Here is a 27,532-nt window from a genome sequence, read left to right as displayed (position 1 = left end):
CCTGCAACGCACAGACAAATGGGGGGCCAGCTTAATCACCCGTATGTCTCTGACCAAAGCCCCGTTCAAAGGCAAGAGAGGGTATCTGGGTTCAATTCTCCCTATCCCTGCCACCCACTGTCCCAAGGAGGGATGCATAATTCTCTACCTCACTATTGACAATCCCTCAGAAAATGACCAAGGGTTATATGTACTAGGCTCAAGTACAAAGCTTGGTAGGGAAGGGGACAAAATAGGAAAATTTCGATTGAAAAATCTTGCCCTCAGGTCTATATCTGAGGATGTAGAGAACAATGACCCCATACCAGGAGCCAAATTCCTCGTAGATCTAACCTTTGAAGATAAGCTTGCTATAGAAACAGGATTCTCTGACTCCAATGTCTGGCTAGAGTGGGTAAGATACACTGTTACTAATGCAAATCGCTCCTCATGGATAGCTTGTACCACCGCCAGACCCCATTTAGGCACAGTACCATTCCCAATAAACCCACGGGTGGATGAGGAGGGATTCTTATGTGCCTTATCTCTGTACATGAATAACCAACCTGGTAACTCACATAAATGCCAAACTGTATCCCACTTATACCCTCCTTACCAAAGTAGTGAACCAACTGGCCATGGGATTACCCCCTATCCAGGGAATTACACCTGTTTTCAAAGGAAAGGTGCTGGCCGACAGGTAGATAACTTACCACCTGAATACTGTAATAACCAAGTGATCCCGGTCCAGGAAGGCACTCCATACAATGATTCCTTGTTTGTAGGACAAATTTACCAATTGCCTGATGTATATTGGCTATGTGGCGACATGAAAATCAGGCCTAGACTTAATACCCCATGGAAAGGACAATGTGCCATGGTAAAAGCCCTTATGCCCTTTCATATATTTGATCTACCTAGCTGGGACCAAGTACTCCAAGAAGACCACCTGCCCCAAAAAGTAAAAAGGGAGCTACGAGGTTCTTTTGACCCCCACATTTATATAGACACTATTGGGGTCCCACAGGGAGTACCTAACGAGTTCAAAGCCAGAAATGAGGTAGCAGCTGGGTTCGAGTCAATAATCCCCATGATTGGGGTAAATAAGAATGTAAAATGGATAAATTACCTATACTATAATCAACAGAGATTTGTTAATTTTACTAGAGATGCTATAAAGGGACTCGTTGAGCAATTAGGCCCCACATCCATCATGGCCTTCCAGAACAGGATGGCCCTAGACATGATCCTAGCAGAGAAAGGTGGAGTCTGCAAAATGATAGGTACTAGCTGTTGTACTTACATCCCTAACAACACTGCTCCGGACGGAAGCATAACCAGGGCACTTAAAGGCCTTACTGACCTATCAAAAGAATTAGCCCAAAATTCTGGGGTAAAGGATCAATGGGACACCTGGTTTGGGTGGTGGGATGGGTGGCAAAGAGCACTCACAAAGTTTGGAATAGCTATTCTAAGTGTTTTGATTATATTAGCCTTAATTCTATGTTGCATAGCTCCATGCCTTAAGAAAATGATGATGACAACCATGGAAACCACAGTGATGACCATGCATGCTGACTTTGAAGATCCCATAGACGAAAGATGCTGCTGTGAGACCATGAGAGGACTGCCATATCCACCTCCCCCTGAATACATCTGCCTGAAGCACGCCGATGAGGGAGAGACTAGGATCTGACTCCTTCTGCGCAAAGTCCGTTAGGAGGGGGTCCATCTACTAGAGATGGATCGTCTCGTTTATGCGGTGAAAATTAGTTAGTCACATTTAGGCGCAATGGAGCAGATCGATAGGTTCGACGAGATTAGGGTTTTTGATTCTGCATATCTCCAAAGGGGGGACTGTTATGGAGAGACTATATGGCATATGAAGATATACTGAAATCAAACTTATATGGACGCTTTGCTGAATATATATATATATTAGATTCATGTAGCTTTAAGGTTTTCTGATTCACTGTCACAAGACTAAATTCTGTTGATCACTCTGTACCAGGATGTACCAGGATACACCCAGTATCCAGATGGACTTTAAGAAAGGCTGTGTAAATCCCCTACCCTTATCTAGAGTAAAGTATCTGCACGAAGGTGAATCGATCGCCAATAAACCAAAGATAAGTAGAATACGTGCAGAGACAGATGTCAGCTTGACCCAAAGGCGCCATTAGGGCGATAATGGTACAGGAATAGATTAAAAGTAATAATCATTAGAATAATGATTATATAAGTAATAAAGATAATAACATAAGAACATGTAAAGATCAAAAGAGTTTTCTGATAAGTGTTAACTTGGAACAACCCAATGATGTAATGTGCTTTACTCCTATAAAAGGAGGCAATCTGCAAACCATTAAACCGGGCTAGAACCATTTGAGACACGATCCACTGTGCCCTGTGATTCTTTCCTCCGGCCGTAATACTTCACATCCAATTTGACCACAGACAATTAAGATGGGTCACACCCTAGTGTGACAGAATTCACAGCTAGGGGTCAAACTGTGAAGATTGGACACTTGTTGGGTGGCACACCGGAGAAGGAAATTGGGGATATCAACCAGCCCTAGCCCTGCAACGCACAGACAAATGGGGGGCCAGCTTAATCACCCGTATGTCTCTGACCAAAGCCCCGTTCAAAGGCAAGAGAGGGTATCTGGGTTCAATTCTCCCTATCCCTGCCACCCACTGTCCCAAGGAGGGATGCATAATTCTCTACCTCACTATTGACAATCCCTCAGAAAATGACCAAGGGTTATATGTACTAGGCTCAAGTACAAAGCTTGGTAGGGAAGGGGACAAAATAGGAAAATTTCGATTGAAAAATCTTGCCCTCAGGTCTATATCTGAGGATGTAGAGAACAATGACCCCATACCAGGAGCCAAATTCCTCGTAGATCTAACCTTTGAAGATAAGCTTGCTATAGAAACAGGATTCTCTGACTCCAATGTCTGGCTAGAGTGGGTAAGATACACTGTTACTAATGCAAATCGCTCCTCATGCATAGCTTGTACCACCGCCAGACCCCATTTAGGCACAGTACCATTCCCAATAAACCCACGGGTGGATGAGGAGGGATTCTTATGTGCCTTATCTCTGTACATGAATAACCAACCTGGTAACTCACATAAATGCCAAACTGTATCCCACTTATACCCTCCTTACCAAAGTAGTGAACCAACTGGCCATGGGATTACCCCCTATCCAGGGAATTACACCTGTTTTCAAAGGAAAGGTGCTGGCCGACAGGTAGATAACTTACCACCTGAATACTGTAATAACCAAGTGATCCCGGTCCAGGAAGGCACTCCATACAATGATTCCTTGTTTGTAGGACAAATTTACCAATTGCCTGATGTATATTGGCTATGTGGCAACATGAAAATAAGGCCTAGACTTAATACCCCATGGAAAGGACAATGTGCCATGGTAAAAGCCCTTATGCCCTTTCATATATTTGATCTACCTAGCTGGGACCAAGTACTCCAAGAAGACCACCTGCCCCAAAAAGTAAAAAGGGAGCTACGAGGTTCTTTTGACCCCCACATTTATATAGACACTATTGGGGTCCCACAGGGAGTAACTAACGAGTTCAAAGCCAGAAATGAGGTAGCAGCTGGGTTCGAGTCAATAATCCCCATGATTGGGGTAAATAAGAATGTAAAATGGATAAATTACCTATACTATAATCAACAGAGATTTGTTAATTTTACTAGAGATGCTATAAAGGGACTCGTTGAGCAATTAGGCCCCACATCCATCATGGCCTTCCAGAACAGGATGGCCCTAGACATGATCCTAGCAGAGAAAGGTGGAGTCTGCAAAATGATAGCTACTAGCTGTTGTACTTACATCCCTAACAACACTGCTCCAGACGGAAGCATAACCAGGGCACTTAAAGGCCTTACTGACCTATCAAAAGAATTAGCCCAAAATTCTGGGGTAAAGGATCAATGGGACACCTGGTTTGGGTGGTGGGATGGGTGGCAAAGAGCACTCACAAAGTTTGGAATAGCTATTCTAAGTGTTTTGATTATATTAGCCTTAATTCTATGTTGCATAGCTCCATGCCTTAAGAAAATGATGATGACAACCATGGAAACCACAGTGATGACCATGCATGCTGACTTTGAAGATCCCATAGACGAAAGATGCTGCTGTGAGACCATGAGAGGACTGCCATATCCACCTCCCCCTGAATACATCTGCCTGAAGCACGCCGATGAGGGAGAGACTAGGATCTGACTCCTTCTGCGCAAAGTCCGTTAGGAGGGGGTCCATCTACTAGAGATGGATCGTCTCGTTTATGCGGTGAAAATTAGTTAGTCACATTTAGGCGCAATGGAGCAGATCGATAGGTTCGACGAGATTAGGGTTTTTGATTCTGCATATCTCCAAAGGGGGGACTGTTATGGAGAGACTATATGGCATAGGAAGATATACTGAAATCAAACTTATATGGACGCTTTGCTGAATATATATATATATTAGATTCATGTAGCTTTAAGGTTTTCTGATTCACTGTCACAAGACTAAATTCTGTTGATCACTCTGTACCAGGATGTACCAGGATACACCCAGTATCCAGATGGACTTTAAGAAAGGCTGTGTAAATCCCCTACCCTTATCTAGAGTAAAGTATCTGCACGAAGGTGAATCGATCGCCAATAAACCAAAGATAAGTAGAATACGTGCAGAGACAGATGTCAGCTTGACCCAAAGGCGCCATTAGGGCGATAATGGTACAGGAATAGATTAAAAGTAATAATCATTAGAATAATGATTATATAAGTAATAAAGATAATAACATAAGAACATGTAAAGATCAAAAGAGTTTTCTGATAAGTGTTAACTTGGAACAACCCAATGATGTAATGTGCTTTACTCCTATAAAAGGAGGCAATCTGCAAACCATTAAACCGGGCTAGAACCATTTGAGACACGATCCACTGTGTCCTGTGGTTCTTTCCTCCGGCCGTAATACTTCACATCCAATTTGACCACAGACAATTAAGATGGGTCACACCCTAGTGTGACAGAATTCACACCAGATCTCTGTATGTGCGCTGATTACTGCACGCTGTGTTGCCTGATTGCCAGCCATAACACATTAGACACCTAGTGGGTCTGTAAAAATAGGTACAGGTACGAGGGGTCAGAGGGTGATATCAGGAAAAAAGTGGCCGTAAATGGCCATAGAAGAGGCGGCATATGTATACCTGAAAAGGGTCCCTGGGAGGATTAGCGGCGCATCCCGCGCCTTGCTGCGATGTCCTGGGGGGAGACCCGGAAAGTGAGAGTGGCTGGGGCTGCCGCCCTCAAATAGCGCCGGACAGGAAGTACCGGACGGGAAGTGACATCGGAGCCACGCCTCCGCACTGAGCTCTGTGTGAGAGTATGGGCAAGAAGTTGCCCTTGAGTGGGAGTGGCTAAGCGCTTCTGAGTGTGTAAGGGGAAGGGGGTGGACATGAGAGCATTGTCCTGGTAATGGATGCTAGCAATGTAATTAACCTGTGATGAACTGCAGGGCCCGCTGTAGGAAGATGGAAGTTGGTAAAGGGAGGGGGGCAAAAAAGACTAGTTATATGTTGCGGCAGAAAAGAAATTGTAGCTGAGATGGATATGAGGGGATAAATAATAAATAATAAATAAACAAGGAGGAAAGGAAAAATAAAAAATACTGAAAAAAACCATGAAAACATGGGTGAAGATAACAAGGTAAAAAATAAAAACCAATAAAAAATAACAACAATTGGGGCAAATATGAATGAAAATAAATACCAAAAAATGGAAAAAGGAAAATAAGTAAATGAGCCAAAATAAAAGAATAAAAAATTAAAATGAAAAGGAAAAAAATAAGAATAAATATAAAAAAACAAAAAATAAAAAATAATAAATAAAAAAATAAAAAATAATAAAGGATAAATACGAAAAATGCTCAAAAAAAGAAAAAAGAAAACAAAATAAATGAAGATCAAAAATTGATGAAAATCAAAAATCTAGAACTATGCGCTAGATAACTCACCTACTGGATGGTGGACTCAACGTGTCTGGAAGGTAAAGAATTAGAGAATTAGCATAGTGTTATAGTAACCAATCAATTTCTCTGTTGAGGCCTTTGGGACTTAGGGTCTCTAGTTTGTGGATCCAATAAGTCTCTCTCATTTTGAGCTGTCTAATGTGGTTACCACCTCTCCTGGGTCTAGGGACCTGCTCGATGACCTGGTATTTAAGCTGCGCCACCGTGTGTCGACATTTGATAAAATGATCAGGGATCGGTAACCAAGTTTTGCTGCAGCAAAAGGTCGATTTGTGGCTTGCTATACGAAGGTCTTACCTGTCCTGGGGTGTGTTATGCTGTCCGACTTGATGACATTAGAACAGGAGGCGCAGTTGAGACAAGGAAATGTCCCTAAACGATGTGGAGCTTTGTACATAATAGTTCTTCTCGTTCTCTTATTGGTGTTTTATTATTGCATGTACTGTTTTGTTTTCTTGTTTTGTTCTCCTCTTGTAATTTTCTCCCCCCTCCCCCTTTTTTTTCTTTCTATAATGTTGCCCTATGTAAAACATTGTCTTATACAGTTTCTTTGCCTTTCAGTAACCCCATGAGTAAGACCCGGGAGGGTCGAAACTTCGGGTTTTTGTCTTTTTCAAATGAATATGAATGTGGCAACCACTTCTTTTTTGTTTTGTTTTCTTCAATAAAATTGGCATACACCTTTTGCATCTTACCAGTCTTGAGTGTGCGGTAATCTTTTTTGAATTATCAAATGTTGGCTGTCATGGATTTTACTCAATTCCATCCAAGATCTGTTCCTGGTTTTATCTTGGGGTTGTTCCTTGATGTTGTTTCTTGTATCTCCTAGTCCATGCAAAGTATGGTCCTGGTTATTGCTTGCAGCATTTCCCGATTTCATCTAAGGTCTTTTCCTTGCCTCTGATCCTGGTATCTCCTGGATTTATTTAAAACTTTCTCTTTTTTGCTTCTCCTGGTATATCCTACCTTTTTTTCTGACCTATTGTCATAGGCTGTGCTTGGAATCACCTAGTTCTGACCTGTCCTATTTGTTGATTCTCTTTATAGCACCACGTTCCTGTCCTGTGACAACCTTGCATGTTGTCCTGTTTCCATGTTATAGCTTACTCAGTGACTATTTTGACTCCATAACTAGGCTGTGAATATGGAGCTCTTGGGACATCATTTCAGTGACTGTCTATATGGACAAGTACTCACACAAAGTGATTTCATAGTTTAACTCGACTGCAGGAGGCACTTATGAAGAATCCAGAAGATTTATTGTGAAACTGAACTGTTCAATCATACAATTCCAGTAGGTAAAAATACAATTCTGAACCATGGCTGCATACATATTATACTAGCAAGATAGATGACAAACACTGACTTAGAAAGAAGGAAGAAGGGAAGAGTGTTATGATCTGGTGGTTTCGGAGCAACATGGAACGAACTCTGAAGGACGTGGTAACTGTACTGACCGCAGTCCCTAAGCTCAACACAACACTAGAAGTAGCCGTGGAATGCTCCTAACTCTCCCTAGGCATCTCGTCACATCCTAAGAGCTAACTACCCCTAAAGATAGAAGCAGGAAAGCTATCTTGCCTCAGAGAAAATCCCCAAAGAATAGATTAGCCCCCCACAAATAATGACTGTGAGTGGAGAGGGAAAAGACATACACAGAATGAAACCAGGATGAGCACAGGAGGCCAATCTATCTAAATAGATAGGACAGGATGGAATACTGTGCGGTCAGTATAAAACACTACAAAAAATCCACGCAGAGTTTACAAAAATCTCCACACCTGACTAAAGGTGTGGAGGGTAAATCTGCTTCCCAGAGCTTCCAGCAAGACAGAATTAATTCATACTGATAAGCTGGACAAACATAGAAAGCACAGAATGGATAAGTCCACAATCTATGGACAGAAAAGAGCAAGCAAAAACTTAGCTTTGCTGAACTGGTCAGGATAACAGGGAAATCCAAAGAGATGTGAATCCAACCAGGAACCATTTACAAGTGGCACTGGCTGAAGGAAAAGCCAGGCCTAAATAGCAGAGCAGAAGAGACGATAAGTGGAGGCAGCTGATGACAGCTAACTCCAAGGAGCAGCCATACCACTAGAAATCACAAGAGGGAGCCCAAGAGCAGAACTCACAAAAGTGCCACTTACAACCACCGGAGGGAGCCCAAGAGCGGAATTCACAACAGTACCCCCCCCCCTTGAGGAGGGGTCACCGAACCCTCACCAGAGCCCCCAGGCCGATCAGGACGAGCCAAATGAAAAGCACGAACCAAATCGGTGGCATGGACATCGGAGGCAACAACCCAAGAATTATCCTCCTGGCCATAACCCTTCCACTTGACAAGATACTGAAGCCTCCGCCTCGAAAAACGAGAATCCAAAATCTTCTCAACCTCATATTCCAACTCTCCCTCAACCAACACCGGGGCAGGAGGGACAACAGAGGGAACAACGGGCACCACATATCTCCGCAACAAAGATCATTGAAAAACATTATGAATGGCAAAAGAGGCTGGAAGAGCCAAACGAAAAGACACCGGATTAATAATTTCAGAAATTTTATAAGGGCCAATAAACCGAGGTTTAAACTTAGGGGAAGAAACCTTCATAGGAACATGACGAGAAGACAACCAAACCAAATCCCCCACACGAAGCCGGGGACCAACACACCGACGGCGGTTAGCAAAACGTTGAGCCCTTTCCTGAGACAACGTCAAATTGTCCACCACATGAGTCCAAATCTGCTGCAGCCTGTCCACCACAGAATCAACACCAGGACAATCAGAAGGCTCAACCTGCCCAGAAGAAAAACGAGGATGAAAACCAAAATTACAAAAGAAAGGTGAAACCAAAGTAGCCAAACTAGCCCGATTATTAAGGGCAAACTCGGCCAACGGCAAAAAAGACACCCAATCATCCTGATCAGCAGACACAAAGCATCTCAAATAGGTCTCCAAGGTCTGATTAGTTCGCTCAGTTTTGCCATTAGTCTGAGGATGAAACGCCGAAGAAAAAGACAAATCAATGCCCATCCTAGCACAAAAGACCCGCCAAAATCTAGAGACAAACTGAGAACCTCTGTCAGACACAATATTCTCCGGAATGCCATGCAAACGAACCACATGCTGAAAAAATAATGGAACCAGATCTGAGGAGGAAGGCAACTTAGGCAAAGGCACCAGATGGACCATTTTAGAGAACCGGTCACAAACAACCCAGATAACAGACATCTTCTGGGAAACAGGAAGATCCGAAATAAAATCCATGGAAATATGCGTCCAGGGCCTCTCAGGGACCGGCAAAGGCAAAAGCAACCCACTATCGCGGGAACAGCAAGGCTTGGCCCGGGCGCAAGGCCCACAGGACTGCACAAAAGCACGCACATCGCGCGACAAGGAAGGCCACCAAAAGGACCTAGCAACCGAATCTCTGGTACCAAAAATCCCAGGATGACCAGCCAACACTGAACAATGAACCTCAGAAATTACCTTACTTGTCCATCTATCAGGAACAAACAGCTTCCCCACTGGACAGCGGTCAGGCCTATCAGCCTGAAATTCCTGAAGTACCTGCCGCAAATCAGGGGAGATAGCAGAAAGAATCACCCCCTCCTTAAGAATGCCAACCGGCTCAAGGACTCCAGGAGAATCAGGCGAAAAACTCCTAGAGAGGGCATCAGCCTTAACATTCGTAGATCCCGGAAGATACGAGACCACAAAATCAAAACGGGAGAAAAACAGGGACCATCGAGCCTGTGTAGGATTCAACTGCTTGGCCGACTCGAGGTAAATCAGATTCTTATGATCGGTCAGGACCACAACGCGGTGTTTAGCTCCCTCAAGCCAATGTCGCCACTCCTCAAACGCCCACTTCATAGCCAACATCTCCCGATTGCCGACATCATAATTGCGTTCCGCTGGCGAAAACTTTCTGGAAAAAAAAGCACACGGTTTCATCAAAGAACCATCAGACTACCTCTGAGACAAAACGGCCCCTGCCCCAATCTCAGACGAGTCAACCTCAACCTGAAATGGAAGAGAAACATCCGGCTGACGCAACACAGGGGCAGAAGTAAATCGGCGTTTACGCTCCCGAAAGGCCTCAACAGCCTCAGAGGACCAATTCGTCACATCAGCGCCTTTCTTCGTCAAATCAGTAAGGGGCTTAACCACACTGGAAAAGTTGACAATGAAACGGCGATAGAAATTAGCAAAGCCCAAAAATGTTTGAAGGCCTTTCACAGATGTGGGTTGGATCCAGTCATGAATAGCTTGGACCTTAACAGGATCCATTTCTATAGACGAGGGAGAAAAAATAAAACCCAAAAAGAGACCTTCTGAACTCCGAATAGGCACTTAGACCCCTTCACAAACAAAGCATTTTCACGAAGGATCTGGAACACCATCCTGACCTGCTTCACATGAGACTCCCAATCATCGGAAAAAATCAAAATATCATCCAAATATACGACCATGAATTTATCAAGATAATTGCGGAAAATATCATGCATGAAAGACTGGAACACAGATGGAGCATTAGAGAGCCCAAATGGCATCACAAGGTATTCAAAATGGCCTTTGGGCGTATTAAATGCAGTTTTCCATTCGTCACCCTGTTTAACACGAACAAGATTATATGCCCCTCGGAGGTCAATCTTAGTAAACCAACTAGCCCCCTTAATCTGAGCAAACAAATCAGTAAGCAAAGGCAAGGGGTATTGGAATTTGACCGTGATCTTATTAAGAAGACGATAATCAATACAGGGTCTCAAGGAGCCATCCTTCTTAGCAACAAAAAAGAAACCAGCACCCAATGGTGACGAAGAGGGCCAAATATGCCCCTTCTCCAAAGACTCCTTAACATAACTTCGCATGGCGGCATGCTCTGGCACAGACAGATTGAAAAGTTGGCCCTTAGGGAACTTGCAACCAGGAATCAAGTTAATAGCACAATCACAGTCCCTGTGCGGAGGAAGGGAACTGGACTTGGGCTCATCAAATACATCCTGGAAATCCAACAAAAACTCAGGGACCTCAGAAGAGGGGGAAGAGGAAATTGACATCAAAGGAACATCACTATGCACCCCTTGACAACCCCAACTAGTCACCGACATAGTTTTCCAATCCAGCACCGGATTATGTTCCTGTAACTGTTATAATAAGATAATTCAGTACCGCAATGGACATAGAGGTCAGAGCACATACAGTGACCTGACAATAACCCAAAAACATAGAACGAGCTCTGAGACGTGGGAACTCTGCTGACCGCAATCCCTAATCCTCTCCAACCACACTAGAGGCAGCCGTGGATTGCGCCTAACGCTCCCTATGCAACTCGGCACAGCCTGAGAAACTAGCTAGCCTGAAGATAGAAAATAAGCCTACCTTGCCTCAGAGAAATACCCCAAAGGAAAAGGCAGCCCCCACATATAATGACTGTGAGTTAAGATGAAAAGACAAACGTAGAGATGAAATAGATTTAGCAAAGTGAGGCCCGACCTTCTGAACAGAGCGAGGATAGGAAAGGTAACTTTGCGGTCAACACAAAACCCTACAAAAACCACGCAAAGGGGGCAAAAAGACCCTCCGTACCGAACTAACGGCACGGAGGTACACCCTCTGCGTCCCAGAGCTTCCAGCAAGCAGGAAAAAACAAATAGACAAGCTGGACAGAAAAAAACAGCAAACAAAATAGCAAAGCAGAACTTAGCTATGCAGAGCAGCAGGCCACAGGAACGATCCAGGAGGAAACAGGTCCAATACTAGAACATTGACTGGAGGCCAGGATCAAAGCACTAGGTGGAGTTAAATAGAGCAGCACCTAACGACTTCACCACATCACCTGAGGAAGGAAACTCAGAAGCCGCAGTACCACTTTCCTCCACCAACGGAAGCTCACAGAGAGAATCAGCCGAAGTACCACTTGTGACCACAGGAGGGAGCTCTGCCACAGAATTCACAACAGTACCCCCCCTTGAGGAGGGGTCACCGAACCCTCACCAGAGCCCCCAGGATGACCAGGATGAGCCATATGAAAGGCACAAACAAGATCGGGAGCATGGACATCAGAGGCAAAGACCCTGGAATTATCTTCCTGAGCATAACCCTTCCACTTAACCAGATACTGGAGTTTCCGTCTTGAAACACGAGAATCCAAAATCTTCTCCACAATATACTCCAACTCCCCCTCCACCAAAACCGGGGCAGGAGGATCAACAGATGGAACCATAGGTGCCACGTATCTCCGCAACAATGACCTATGGAATACGTTATGTATGGAAAAAGAATCTGGAAGGGTCAGACGGAAAGACACAGGATTAAGAACCTCAGAAATCCTATACGGACCAATGAAACGAGGTTTAAACTTAGGAGAGGAAACCTTCATAGGAATATGACGAGAATATAACCAAACCAAATCCCCAACACGAAGTCGGGGACCCACACAGCGTCTGCGATTAGCGAAACGTTGAGCCTTCTCCTGGGACAAGGTCAAATTGTCCACTACATGAGTCCAAATCTGCTGCAACCTGTCCACCACAGTATCCACACCAGGACAGTCCGAAGACTCAACCTGCCCTGAAGAGAAACGAGGATGGAACCCAGAGTTGCAGAAAAACGGCGAAACCAAGGTAGCCGAGCTGGCCCGATTATTAAGGGCGAACTCAGCCAAAAGCAAAAAGGACACCCAGTCATCCTGATCAGCAGAAACAAAGCATCTCAGATATGTTTCCAAGGTCTGATTGGTTCGTTCGGTCTGGCCATTAGTCTGAGGATGGAAAGCCGAGGAAAAAGACAAGTCAATGCCCATCCTACCACAAAAGGCTCGCCAAAACCTTGAAACAAACTGGGAACCTCTGTCAGAAACGATATTCTCTGGAATGCCATGTAAACGAACCACATGCTTGAAGAACAATGGCACCAAATCAGAGGAGGTAGGTAATTTAGACAAGGGTACCAAATGGACCATCTTAGAGAAGCGATCACAGACCACCCAAATGACTGACATCTTTTGAGAGACGGGAAGATCTGAAATAAAATCCATAGAGATATGTGTCCAAGGCCTCTTCGGGACCGGCAAGGGCAAAAGCAACCCACTGGCACGAGAACAGCAGGGCTTAGCCCGAGCACAAATCCCACAGGACTGCACAAAAGAACGCACATCCCGCGACAGAGATGGCCACCAAAAGGATCTAGCCACTAACTCTCTGGTACCAAAGATTCCAGGATGACCAGCCAACACCGAACAATGAACCTCAGAGATAACTTTATTCGTCCACCTATCAGGGACAAACAGTTTCTCCGCTGGGCAACAATCAGGTTTATTAGCCTGAAATTTTTGCAGCACCCGCCGCAAATCAGGGGAGATGGCAGACACAATTACTCCCTCTTTGAGGATACCCGCCGGCTCAGATAAACCCGGAGAGTCGGGCACAAAACTCCTAGACAGAGCATCCGCCTTCACATTTTTAGAGCCCGGAAGGTACGAAATCAAAAAGTCAAAACGGGCAAAAAACAGCGACCAACGAGCCTGTCTAGGATTCAACCGCTTGGCAGACTCGAGATAAGTCAAGTTCTTATGATCAGTCAAGACCACCACGCGATGCTTAGCTCCTTCAAGCCAATGACGCCACTCCTCGAATGCCCACTTCATGGCCAGCAACTCTCGATTGCCCACATCATAATTTCGCTCAGCAGGCGAAAACTTCCTGGAAAAGAAGGCGCATGGTTTCATCACCGAGCAATCAGAACTTCTCTGCGACAAAACAGCCCCTGCTCCAATCTCAGAAGCATCAACCTCGACCTGGAATGGAAGCGAAACATCTGGTTGACACAACACAGGGGCAGAAGAAAAACGACGCTTCAACTCTTGAAAAGTTTCCACAGCAGCAGAAGACCAATTGACCAAATCAGCACCCTTCTTGGTCAAATCGGTCAATGGTTTAGCAATACTAGAAAAATTGCAGATGAAGCGACGATAAAAATTAGCAAAGCCCAGGAACTTTTGCAGACTTTTCAGAGATGTCGGCTGAGTCCAATCATGGATGGCTTGGACCTTAACAGGGTCCATCTCGATAGTAGAAGGGGAAAAGATGAACCACAAAAATGAAACCTTCTGAACACCAAAGAGACACTTTGATCCCTTCACAAACAAAGAATTAGCATGCAGGACCTGAAACACCGTTCTGACCTGCTTCACATGAGACTCCCAATCATCCGAGAAGATCAAAATGTCATCCAAGTACACAATCAGGAATTTATCCAGGTACTCTCGGAAGATGTCATGCATAAAGGACTGAAACACTGATGGAGCATTGGCAAGTCCGAATGGCATTACTAGATACTCAAAATGGCCCTCGGGCGGATTAAATGCAGTTTTCCATCGCCTCGCTTAATACGCACAAGATTATACGCACCACGAAGATCTATCTTGGTGAACCAACTAGCCCCCTTAATCCGAGCAAACAAATCAGATAACAGCGGCAAGGGGTACTGAAATTTAACCGTGATCTTATTTAGAAGGCGGTAATCTATACAAGGTCTCAGCGAACCATCCTTCTTGGCTACAAAAAAGAACCCTGCTCCTAATGGCGACGATGACGGGCGAATATGCCCCTTCTCCAAGGACTCCTTCACATAACTCCGCATAGCGGCTGCTCAGGCACAGATAAATTAAACAGTCGACCTTTTGGGAATTTACTACCAGGAATCAAATCGATAGCACAATCACAATCCCTATGCGGAGGTAGGGTATCGGACTTGGGCTCATCAAATACATCCCGGTAATCAGACAAGAACTCTGGAACCTCAGAAGGGGTGGATGACGAAATAGTCAGAAATGGGACATCACCATGTACCCCCTGACAACCCCAGCTGGACACAGACATAGATTTCCAATCTAATTCTGGATTATGGATTTGTAGCCATGGCAACCCCAACACGACCACATCATGCAGATTATGCAACACCAGAAAGCGAATAACCTCCTGAAGTGCAGGAGCCATGCACATGGTCAGCTGGGTCCAGTACTGAGGCTTATTCTTGGCCAAAGGCGTAGCATCAATTCCTCTCAATGGAATAGGACACTGCAAGGGCTCCAAGAAAAACCCACAACGCCTAGCATACTCCAAGTCCATCAAATTCAGGGCAGCGCCTGAATCCACAAATGCCATGACAGAATACGATGACAAAGAGCAGATCAAGGTAACGGACAGAAGAAATTTTGACTGTACCGTACCAATGGTGGCAGACCTAGCGAACCGCTTAGTGCGCTTAGGACAATCAGAGATAGCATGAGTGGAATCACCACAGTAGAAACACAGCCCATTCAGATGTCTGTGTTCTTGCCGTTCAACTCTGGTCAAAGTCCTATCGCACTGCATAGGCTCAGGTTTAAGCTCAGGTAATACCGCCAAATGGTGCACAGATTTACGCTCACGCAAGCGTCGACCGATCTGAATGGCCAAAGACATAGACTCATTCAGACCAGCAGGCATAGGAAATCCCACCATGACATCCTTAAGGGCTTCAGAGAGACCCTTTCTGAAAATAGCTGCGAGCGCACCTTCATTCCATTGAGTGAGTACGGACCACTTTCTAAATTTCTGACAATATACCTCTATCTCATCCTGACCCTGACACAGAGCCAGCAAATTTTTCTCTGCCTGATCCACTGAATTAGGTTCATCGTACAGCAATCCGAGAGCCAGGAAAAACGCATCGATATTACTTAATGCAGGATCTCCTGACGCAAGAGAAAATGCCCAGTCCTGAGGGTCGCCAAGTAAAAGAGAAATAATGATCCTAACTTGTTGAACTGGGTCACCAGAGGAGCGAGGTTTCAAAGCCAGAAATAGTTTACAATTATTTTTGAAACTCAGAAATTTAGTTCTATCTCCAAAAAACAAATCAGGAATAGGAATTCTCGGTTCTAACATAGAATTCTGAACCACAAAGTCTTGAATATTTTGTACTCTTGCCGTGAGCTGATCCACACATGAAGACAGACCTTTAATGTCCATCGCTACACCTGTGTCCTGAACCACCCAAATGTCTAGGGGAAAAAAAAGGCAAAACACAGTGCAGAGAAAAAAAAAATGGTCTCAGAACTTCTTTTTTCCCTCTATTGAGAATCATTAGTACTTGCGGCCTCCTGTACTGTTATAATAAGGTAATTCAGTACCACAATGGACATAGAGGTCAGAGCACATACAGTGACCTGACAATAACCCAAAAACATAGAACGAGCTCTGAGACGTGGGAACTCTGCTGACCGCAATCCCTAATCCTCTCCAACCACACTAGAGGCAGCCGTGGATTGCGCCTAACGCTCCCTATGCAACTCGGCACAGCCTGAGAAACTAGCTAGCCTGAAGATAGAAAATAAGCCTACCTTGCCTCAGAGAAATACCCCAAAGGAAAAGGCAGCCCCCACATATAATGACTGTGAGTTAAGATGAAAAGACAAACGTAGAGATGAAATAGATTTAGCAAAGTGAGGCCCAACTTTCTGAACAGAGCGAGGATAGGAAAGGTAACTTTGCGGTCAACACAAAACCCTACAAAAACCACACAAAGGGGGCAAAATGACCCACCGTACCGAACTAACGGCACGGAGGTACACCCTCTGCGTCCCAGAGCTTCCAGCAAGCAGGAAAAAACAAATAGACAAGCTGGACAGAAAAAAACAGCAAACAAAATAGCAAAGCAGAACTTAGCTATGCAGAGCAGCAGGCCACAGGAACGATCCAGGAGGAAACAGGTCCATTACTAGAACATTGACTGGAGGCCAGGATCAAAGCACTAGGTGGAGTTAAATAGAGCAGCACCTAACGACTTCACCACATCACCTGAGGAGGGAAACTCAGAAGCCGCAGTACCACTTTCCTCCACCAACGGAAGCTCACAGAGAGAATCAGCCGAAGTACCACTTGTGACCACAGGAGGGAGCTCTGCCACAGAATTCACAACATGTAACCATGGAAAAGCCAGTACAACAACATCATGCAGGTTATGCAACACCAGAAAATGGCAATCTTCCTGATGTGCAGGAGCCATGTACATAGTCATCTGTGTCCAGTACTGAGGTTTATCCTTGGCCAAGGGTGTAGCATCAATACCCCTCAAAGGAATAGGGCTCTGCAAAGGCGGCAAGGAAAAGCCACAGCACCTGGCAAATTCTAATTTCATTAAGTTCAGGGCAGCGCCTGAATCCACAAATGCCATGACAGAAAAGGACGACAATGAGCAAATCAGGGTCACAGATAAGAGAAATTTAGGCTGTATAGTACTAATGGTAACAGACCTAGCGACTCTCTTAGTACGCTTAGGGCAATCAGAGATAACATGAGCAGAATCACCACAGTACAAACACAGCCTATTCTGACATCTGAATTCCTGCCGTTCTGTTCTAGTCAAAATCCTATCACATTGCATAGGTTCAGGACTCTGCTCAGAGGACACTGCCATATGGTGCACAGCTTTGCACGCGCGCAGACGCCGATCAATCTGAATGGCTAGCGACATAGATTCGCTCAAACCGGCAGGCATAGGAAAGCCCACCATAACATCTTTAAGGGCTTCAGAAAGTCCTTTTCTGAAAATAGCAGCCAGAGCCTCTTCATTCCATTTAGTGAGCACAGACTATTTTCTAAATTTCTGGCAGTATAACTCTGCCGCTTCCTGACCTTGACAAAAGGCCAACAGGGTTTTTTCTGCATGATCCACAGAATTAGGTTCGTCATACAATAATCCGAGCACTAGAAAAAATGCATCAACATTCAATAATGCCGGATCCCCTGTTTCAAGAGAAAAAGCCCAGTCTTGAGGGTCACCACGCAGCAAGGATATGATGATTTTTACTTGCTGAATGGGATCACCAGAAGAACGGGGTTTCAAAGCAAAAAACAATTTGCAGTTATTTTTAAAGTTCAAAAACTTGGATCTGTCCCCAAAAAACAAATCAGGGGTAGGAATTCTAGGCTCTAAAGCCGGAGTCTGGACAACATAGTCCTGGATACTCTGTACTCTTGCAGCAAGTTGATCCACACGAGAAAACAAACCCTGAACATCCATGCCAAAGCATATATCCTGAACCACCCACATATCAAGAGGAAAAAAAAGACAAACCAGAGCACAGAAAAAAAAATGGTTCAGAACTTTCTTTTCCTTCTTTTGAGATGCATTTAATTCATTTTTGGCCACTTGTACTGTTATGAACTGGTGGTTTAGGAGCAACATGGAACGAGCTCTGAAGGACGTGGTAACTGTACTGACCACAGTCCCTAAGCTCAACACAACACTAGAAGTAGCCGTGGAATGTTCCTAACTCTCCCTAGGCATCTTGTCACAGCCTAAGAGCTAACTACCCCTAAAGATAGAAGTAGGAAAGCTATCTTGCCTCAGAGAAAATACCCAAAGGATAGATTAGCCCCCCACAAATAATGACTGTGAGTGGAGAGGGAAAAGACATACACAGAATGAAACCAGGATGAGCACAGGAGGCCAGTCTAGCTAAATAGATAGGACAGGATGGAATACTGTGCGGTCAGTATAAAACACTACAAAAAATCCACGCAGAGTTTACAAAAATCTCCACACCTGACTAAAGGTGTGGAGGATAAATCTGCTTCCCAGAGCTTCCAGCAAGACAGAATTAATTCATACTGATAAGCTGGACAAACATAGAAAGCACAGAATGGATAAGTCCACAATCTATGGACAGAAAAGAGCAAGCAAAAACTTAGCTTTGCTGAACTGGTCAGGATAACAGGGAAATCCAAAGAGATGTGAATCCAACCAGGAACCATTTACAAGTGGCACTGGCTGAAGGAAAAGCCAGGCCTAAATAGCAGAGCAGAAGAGACGATAAGTGGAGGCAGCTGATGACAGCTAACTCCAAGGAGCAGCCATACCACTAGAAACCACAAGAGGGAGCCCAAGAGCAGAACTCACAAAAGTGCCACTTACAACCACCGGAGGGAGCCCAAGAGCGGAATTCACAACAGAAGGGTCAGTGACATCAGACCTGGGAAAACAGACAGGGAGAGACAGGACAAACCTCTAAAAGGCAAACCTAATTGCATAGCTGTGAAACAACAACATACAATGACAATATAATACGATACTGTATGATTCCAAAGTCTTGTCTTAAGACCACATTCCAGCCTGTCCTGTGACCATTTTTCAGACTGTCTTGTGACCACTGTCATTTTTTATTATCCACTCTCAGACTCCATGGTCCCGTTCACACCCCATGTCTGACCTTGTCCACGTTATATCATCACTAGTGTTGAGCATTCCGATACCGCAAGTATCGGGTATCGGCCGATACTTGCGGTATCGGAATTCCGATACCGAGATCCGATACTTTTGTGGTATCGGGTATCGGTATCGGATCCATAGGGATGTGTAAAATAAAGAATTAAAATAAAAAATATTGATATATTCACCTGTCCGGCGGCCCCTGGACATCACGCTGCTAACCGGCAGGCTTCTTTGTTTAAAATGCGCGCGTTTAGGACCTGCGAATGATGTCCCGGCTTCTGATTGGTCGCGTGCCGCCCATGTGACCGCCACGCGACCAATCAGAAGCCGTGACGTCATTCGCAGGTCCTCAATTCCTAGAATTAGGAGTTTAGTGAATGAGAATGACGTCGCGGCTTCTGATTGGTCGCGTGCCGCTCATGTGACTGCCACGCGACCAATCAGAAGACGCGACGTCATTCTCATTCACTAAACTCCTAATTCTAGGAATTGAGGACCTGCGAATGACGTCACGGCTTCTGATTGGTCGCGTGGCGGTCACATGGGCGGCACGCGACCAATCAGAAGCCGGGACGTCATTCGCAGGACCTAAACGCGTGCATTTTAAATAAAGAAGCCTGCCGGTTAGCAGCGTGATGTCCAGGGGCCGCCAGACAGGTGAATATATCAATATTTTTTATTTTAATTCTTTATTTTACACATTAATATGGATCCCAGGGCCTGAAGGAGAGTTTCCTCTCCTTCAGACCCTGGGAACCATCAGCATACCTTCCGATACTTGATGTCTCATTGACTTGTATTGGTATCGGATATCGGTATCGGCGATATCCGATATTTTTCGGGTATCGGCCGATACTATCCGATACCGATACTTTCAAATATCGGATGGTATCGCTCAACACTAATCATCACTACTGCACCTTGCGTACAACGTTAGGAGCCACTGTCAAATTGTCTACAGCCTTCTACCCACAATCCAAGGGCCGGACTAAAATAAGTAACCAATCTCTCGAACAATACCTGTGCTGTTTAATTTCTTATCTGCAGGATGACTGAGTGGACTATTTACCCATAGCAGAATTTGCCTTTGTTTTACGGATTTATAAGAAGACCTACCAAACTAAACCTAATTTTTTTTAATTTCCACAATTACATGAATATAACGCAAAATAAAAAAAGATACCTCCCTTTTGCATATGTTCACAAGAAGAGTTTTAGCTTTAGTATTTCCTTTTACATTTGTAAGGGCTCTCACTCCTACACTCCCTCACTCCTACATTTGGGAGGTCCCTCCCTCATTCAAAATTGTTAACTAGATAGTGAAATACATACAGTGGGGCAAAAAAGTATTTAGTCAGTCAGCAATAGTGCAAGTTCCACCACTTAAAAAGATGAGAGGCGTCTGTAATTTACATCATAGGTAGACCTCAACTATGGGAGACAAACTGAGAAAAAAAAATCCAGAAAATCACATTGTCTGTTTTTTTATCATTTTTTTTGCATATTATGGTGGAAAATAAGTATTTGGTCAGAAACAAACAATCAAGATTTCTGGCTCTCACAGACCTGTAACTTCTTCTTTAAGAGTCTCCTCTATCCTCCACTCATTACCTGTAGTAATGGCACCTGTTTAAACTTGTTATCAGTATAAAAAGACACCTGTGCACACCCTCAAACAGTCTGACTCCAAACTCCACTATGGTGAAGACCAAAGAGCTGTCAAAGGACACCAGAAACAAAATTGTAGCCCTGCACCAGGCTGGGAAGACTGAATCTGCAATAGCCAACCAGCTTGGAGTGAAGAAATCAACAGTGGGAGCAATATTTAGAAAATGGAAGACATACAAGACCACTGATAATCTCCCTCGATCTGGGGCTCCACGCAAAATCCCACCCCGTGGGGTCAGAATGATCACAAGAACGGTGAGCAAAAATCCCAGAACCACACGGGGGGACCTAGTGAATGAACTGCAGAGAGCTGGGACCAATGTAACAAGGCTTACCATAAGTAACACACTACGCCACCATGGACTCAGATCCTGCAGTGCCAGATGTGTCCCACTGCTTAAGCCAGTACATGTCCGGGCCCGTCTGAAGTTTGCTAGAGAACATTTGGATGATCCAGAGGAGTTTTGGGAGAATGTCCTATGGTCTGATGAAACCAAACTGGAACTGTTTGTTAGAAACACAACTTGTCGTGTTTGGAGGAAAAAGAATACTGAGTTGCATCCATCAAACACCATACCTACTGTAATGCATGGTGGTGGAAACATCATGCTTTGGGGCTGTTTCTCTGCAAAGGGGCCAGGACGACTGATCCGGGTGCATGAAAGAATGAATGGGGCCATGTATCGTGAGATTTTGAGTGCAAACCTCCTTCCATCAGCCAGGGCATTGAAGATGAAACGTGGCTGGGTCTTTCAACATGACAATGATCCAAAGCACACCGCCAGGGCAACGAAGGAGTGGCTTCGTAAGAAGCATTTCAAGGTCCTGGAGTGGCCTAGCCAGTCTCCAGATCTCAACCCTATAGAAAACCTTTGGAGGGAGTTGAAAGTCCGTGTTGCCAAGCGAAAAGCCAAAAACATCACTGCTCTAGAGGAGATCTGCATGGAGGAATGGGCCAACATACCAACAACAGTGTGTGGCAACCTTGTGAAGACTTACAGAAAACGTTTGACCTCTGTCATTGCCAACAAAGGATATATTACAGAGTATTGAGATGAAATTTTGTTTCTGACCAAATACTTATTTTCCACCATAATATGCAAATAAAATGTTAAAAAAAACAGACAATGTGATTTTCTGGATTTTTTTTTTCTCAGTTTGTCTCCCATAGTTGAGGTCTACCTATGATGTAAATTACAGACGCCTCTCATCTTTTTAAGTGGTGGAACTTGCACTATTGCTGACTGACTAAATACTTTTTTGCCCCACTGTATATACATGTTCCACATCACTTTAGAATGCTAGCTAAAACATGCCCATTTGAATTTTGGGCTTCGCCTGCCACCACCTCCATGTCCATCACCATGTGATTACGCGGCCCTTGCTTGACATTTTCAGAGGACCAGCAGGTGCCGTGAAACCTGAGTTTGGGAAGGGCCCTCAGGTGGCCCTGTACCATTTATTTGGGAGGGCTTTTATTTCTACATTTGGGAGGTCCCTCCCTCATTCAAAATTAGCTAAATAGTGTAATACATATTCCCCATCACTTTACAATGCCAGCTAAAGCATGCCCATTTAAATTTTGGGCTTTGTCCGCCACAACCACCACGTCCACCGCCAAGTCATTATGCAGCCCCCGCTTCACATTTTCAGAGGGCCAGAAGGTGCCATGAAACCTGAGTTTTGTGAGCTCCACAATTCATTTTGGCCCCGAATCCCAGTGGAGCCACTGTCATAGCGGGTGAAGCCGCTGTAAGGTGAATATAATACAGGAGTTGGGGGAGCGTTATACTAAATGTCATTAAATTGGATTCTACCAGACACCAAAAGGATTAGAATTAAATTTTGAATACAGTGTATGCAAACGAGGGCCTGTATTGTGGTCAGTCTGTCAGGCCTGAAACCCATGTCAGGAATATGTACAAGCCTCATTTTACTTGGAAGTAGCCTCCTCAAGGGAAAGAGACAGGAGTGCCATTGACCAATCTGCACAAGCCTATGCACCTACTCTAGAAACTATACAACCAGGCAGAATTTATTTTTTAAATATTTGTGAAAGATTTGTCCTGAAAAAAACAAGAGGTAGCATAAAAACTATTTACTTATTTATAAAACTAACAAACATTTAATAGGTAAACCTGATAGAGGTAAGTGATAAGTTGCAATTATCCCAATAGTAGGGATAAAATAGAATAATGGCTGGGGAAAAAAAGGTGATTATTATGTCTGAATAATAGTATATATTGCAGCTCGCCAGGTGCAAGGCTGTGAAAAAAAAGCGATTTAGTGCATAATTTAAAATAGTAAGTAAAACAAAAAATTCAACCAGGGAGAGAAGACATGTAACCAAATGGAGTTCTCCTCGATGCTACAAAAGGAAGCGTCAGGAAGTAAAGTGTTAATGCATATAAAAGGCACACAAGTGGATTAAATATAATATAGTCATGAGCAATAAGTCCTGGCATAAAAGATCCAATAGTGTCTTTTAGTTTGTGGTTAATAGAGGTATAAACCTATATTCATAGGGTAGTTCGATGTCTATAGTCATGGGGAGAGCGGCCCCGGCTGGTGACAGCTACTTCAATTACTTTCTCCAAGTAATAGAGGGCACGTGCCCAAAAGCACGCTAGACAGTACAGGGCAGATCCACCATGTGTAGCTGTGTGTGAGTTTAGCTACTCACAGTGCCTCCAATGATCTGCGTGGGATCAGGTAACTGCGTCCTGGAGTCAGGCCTGAAAGATGCAGTGATGTACCGCAATGTAGCGTGAAACCTGCGCTCCTGTGGTCAGTGGGGATCCGGTCACTCTGGTTGGTAGCTGCATCTCGATGGATGTGCTAAAGGAGCAAGACCTGTGTGACACGGTGGACAACGTGGTGCCGTGTGACTGCTGCTGGATGGAGGTATGGGTGGCAGAGAAGACCAAAAACCTACGTGTTTCAGAAACTCGGCTTCCTTCTTCAGCCTCATTTTATTTGTAAGTAGCCTCCTTAAGGGATAGAGACAGGAGTGCCATTGACCAATCTGCACAATCCTATGCACCTATTCTGGAAACTCTACAACCAGGCAGAATGCACAATGCATGCTGGTGGTTCTCAGGCTGGCACTGTTCTTGCCTTTTCTCAGCTAGATATGGTAGATGCTGCAAATTACAGTTGTTTTATCTGATGGACTTTCATAAAAATTTGCCATATAGGGGAACAACACACCTTTGGCCTGTTATCTAGCTGAGTGTAGGTGGCTGCTCGGTCGAACAGTTGACCAAGTTCTCCCTCTGGTCAAACCATTATCTATTCTTGCCTGTTTTCATGCTATGGATCCATCCCTTTCTGCACTACTGTGCTCGCAATGCGTGCCACCGTGACAGGTTGGATCAGTGGCCTCATTATCAACCATGTCATCTTCCATTTCATCAATCTGATCCTCCTTCTGAGTTGCGATTTTAAGCTGACCTGATGGCAACTGTGCGTCATGATTGTCCTCCACCTCTTCAGACATAAATTGACCTTCCCAAATGTGGCTTTCTTTTGGCTGTGGGTGCTCATCTGTTTGTGCATTACTGCACTCCACCTCCTCATGATCCTCTATTGGTGCACAGTGAGAGGCCAGAATAATTAAAAAGGGAATGTAAACAGTTCCTTAGAATGGCCAGCCTTGGGGTCATATGTCTCCTGGGACTCTTAATGGGGAGAGGAATGGAGGCCCAGGTTGAGGATTGTGATGCCCAGCCTCTTGGCTACTGAGACTGGACCGTGTGGAAGATTTTGTGATGCTGCTTGTCAACACACTGGAACCTTTGTGCCATCAAACCCACAACATCCTTGCACTTGTTTGGCTTTGACAGTGGTGTAGCATTCAGACTGAATTTTGACAGGAAGCTAGAATGAGATAAAGTCACTTTCTCATCTGTCACATGGCCTTGGCGGGCACTACCACATCCACGTCCCCGTTTCTTAATGTCACCCGTTCCCATGTTGAATGCATTCTGTAAAAAAAATTCTGGCTTTATTTTTCACAAGTACCCTCACAGAGGTATTATGTACAATCTCCCTCTATCTATCAACACGTGGGTAATTTTTTTTAGCTATCAGTTTTAGTACACATGGCAACAGCAGACACAGGAAAATTACTGGTTAATAGTCACATTTACATTAATCTCAGCAGGCTGTGTGCCAGTCACACAACTGCTAGATAAATATAGTGAGGGAAATAAGTATTTGATCATTTGCTGATTTTGTAAGTAAGTTTGCCTTCTGGCAAACAAGACTTAATACTTGGTGGCAAAACCCTTGTTGGCAAGCACAGCAGTCAGACATTTTTGTAGTTGATGATGAGGTTTTCGCACATGTCCGAAGGAATTTTGGTCCACTCCACTTTGCACATCATCTCTAAATCATTAAGATTTTGATGCTGTCACTTGGCAACTTGGAGCTTCAACTCCCTCCATAAGTTGTCTATGGGATTAAGGTCTGGAGACTGGCTAGGTCACTCTTTGATCTTAATGTGCTTCTTTGGCAGTATGTTTTGGGTCATAGTCTTGCTGGAAGACTCAGCCATGACCCATTTTTAATGCCTTTATGTCCTGGCAAAGGAAAGAAGGTTGTCACTCAGGATTTTACGATACATGGCTCCATCCATTCTCCCATTGATGCAGTGAAGTAGTCCTGTGCCCCTAGAAGAGAAACACCTCCAAAACCTAATGTTTCCACGTCCATGCTTGCCAGTGGGGATGGTGTTTATTGGGTCATAGTTAGCATTTCTCTTCCTCCAAACACGGAAAGTTGAGTTACTGCCAAAGACCTCAATATTTGTCTCATCTGACCACAGCACCTTCTCCTAATCACTGAAAGAATAATCCAGGTGTTCATTGGTAACTTTCAGACGGGCTTGAACATGTGCCTTCTTGAGCAGGGGACCTTGCAGGCACTGCAGGATTTTAAACCTTTACGGCGTAATGTGTTACCAATGGTTTTCTTGGTTACTGTGGTCCCAGCACCCTTGAGATCATTATCAAGTTCCCCCTGTGTAGTTTTAGGCTGATTATTATTATTATTTTCTATAGCACCATTGATTCTATGGTGCTGTACATGAGAAGGGGTTACATACAAATTGCAGATATACTTACAGTAAACAAACTAAAATTACAGACTGATACAGAGGGGAGAGGACCCTGCCCTTGCAGGCTTACATTCTATAGGATGGTGGGGAAGGAGACAGTAGGTTGAGGGTTGCAGGAGCTCTGGTGTTGGTGAGGCAGTATCTCCGGTAGTGATGAGGAGGCAGCGGGGTTAGTGCAGGCTGTAGGCTTTCCTGAAGAGATGGGTTTTCAGGTTCCGTCTGAAGGATCCAAATGTGGTTGATAGTCAGACGTGTTGGGGCAAGAATTCCAGAGGATGGGGGATATTCTGGAGAAGTCTTGGAGGTGGTTGGGTGAGGAGCGGATAAGTGTGGAGGAGAGAAGGAGGTCTTGGGAGGACCGGAGATTACGTGAGGGAAGATATCTGGAGATTAGTTCAGAGATATATGGAGGACACAGGTTATGGATGGCTTTGTAGGTCAGTATTAGTAATTTGAACTGGATATGCTGAGGGAATGGGAGCCAGTGAAGAGAATTGCTGAGGGGGAAGTGGAGGAGTTGCAAGGAGAGAGATGAATTAGTCGGGCAGCAGAGTTAAGGATGGACTGGAGAGGTGCAAGCGTGTTACCAGGGAGGCCACAGAAAAGGATGTTGCAGTAGTCAAGGCGGGAGATGATGAGGGCATGCACAAGCATTTTAGTAGACTGACGATTGAGGAAAGGACGGATTCTGGAGATATTTTTGAGCTGGTGGCGCAGGAGGTGGACAGAGCTTGGATGTGCGGTTTGAAGGACAGGGCAGAGCCAAAGGTTACTCCGAGGCAGTGGACCTCCGGTATGGGGGAAGCGTGATGTCATTAATTGCGATAAATAGGTCAGGTAAGTAAGATCTATGGGATGGAGGAAAGATCATGAGTTCAGATTTGTCCACATTGAGTTTGAGGAAGCGAGAGGAGAAGAAGGAGGATATGGCTGATAGACACTCTGGGATTCTGGACCGCAGAGAAGTGACATCTGGGCCAGAGAGGTAGATCTGAGTGTCATCAGCATAGAGATGGTACTGGAATCCATTGTCCAGACCAAGTGTATAGATTGAGAAGAGTAGGTGTCCTAGAACAGAGCCTTAAGGGACTCCAACAGAGAGAGGGTGGGATGAGGAGGTAATGTGGGAGAGGAAGACGCTGAATATGCGGTTGGAAAGGTACGAGGAGATCCAGGATAGGGCGAGGTCTTTGATGCCAAAGGAGGAGAGGATCTGTAGTAGGAGGCAGTGGTCAACTGTGTCGAAAGCAGAGGACAGGTCTAGAAGGAGGGGTACAGAGTATTGTCCATTAGCTTTAGCTGTAAGTAGGTCGCTAGTGATTTTGGTCAGAACAGTCTCAGTTGAGTGATGGGGGCAGAAACCAGATTGTAGATTGTCAAAGAGCAAGCTAGATGAGAGGTGGGAGGAAAGTTCAGCGTGGACGTGCAGCTCCAGGAGTTTGGAAGCAAATG

Source organism: Ranitomeya imitator, chromosome 4 (assembly GCF_032444005.1).
Source record: "Ranitomeya imitator isolate aRanImi1 chromosome 4, aRanImi1.pri, whole genome shotgun sequence".
Classification (NCBI taxonomy): Eukaryota; Metazoa; Chordata; class Amphibia; order Anura; family Dendrobatidae; genus Ranitomeya; species Ranitomeya imitator.
This window is presented reverse-complemented; position numbering follows the sequence as displayed.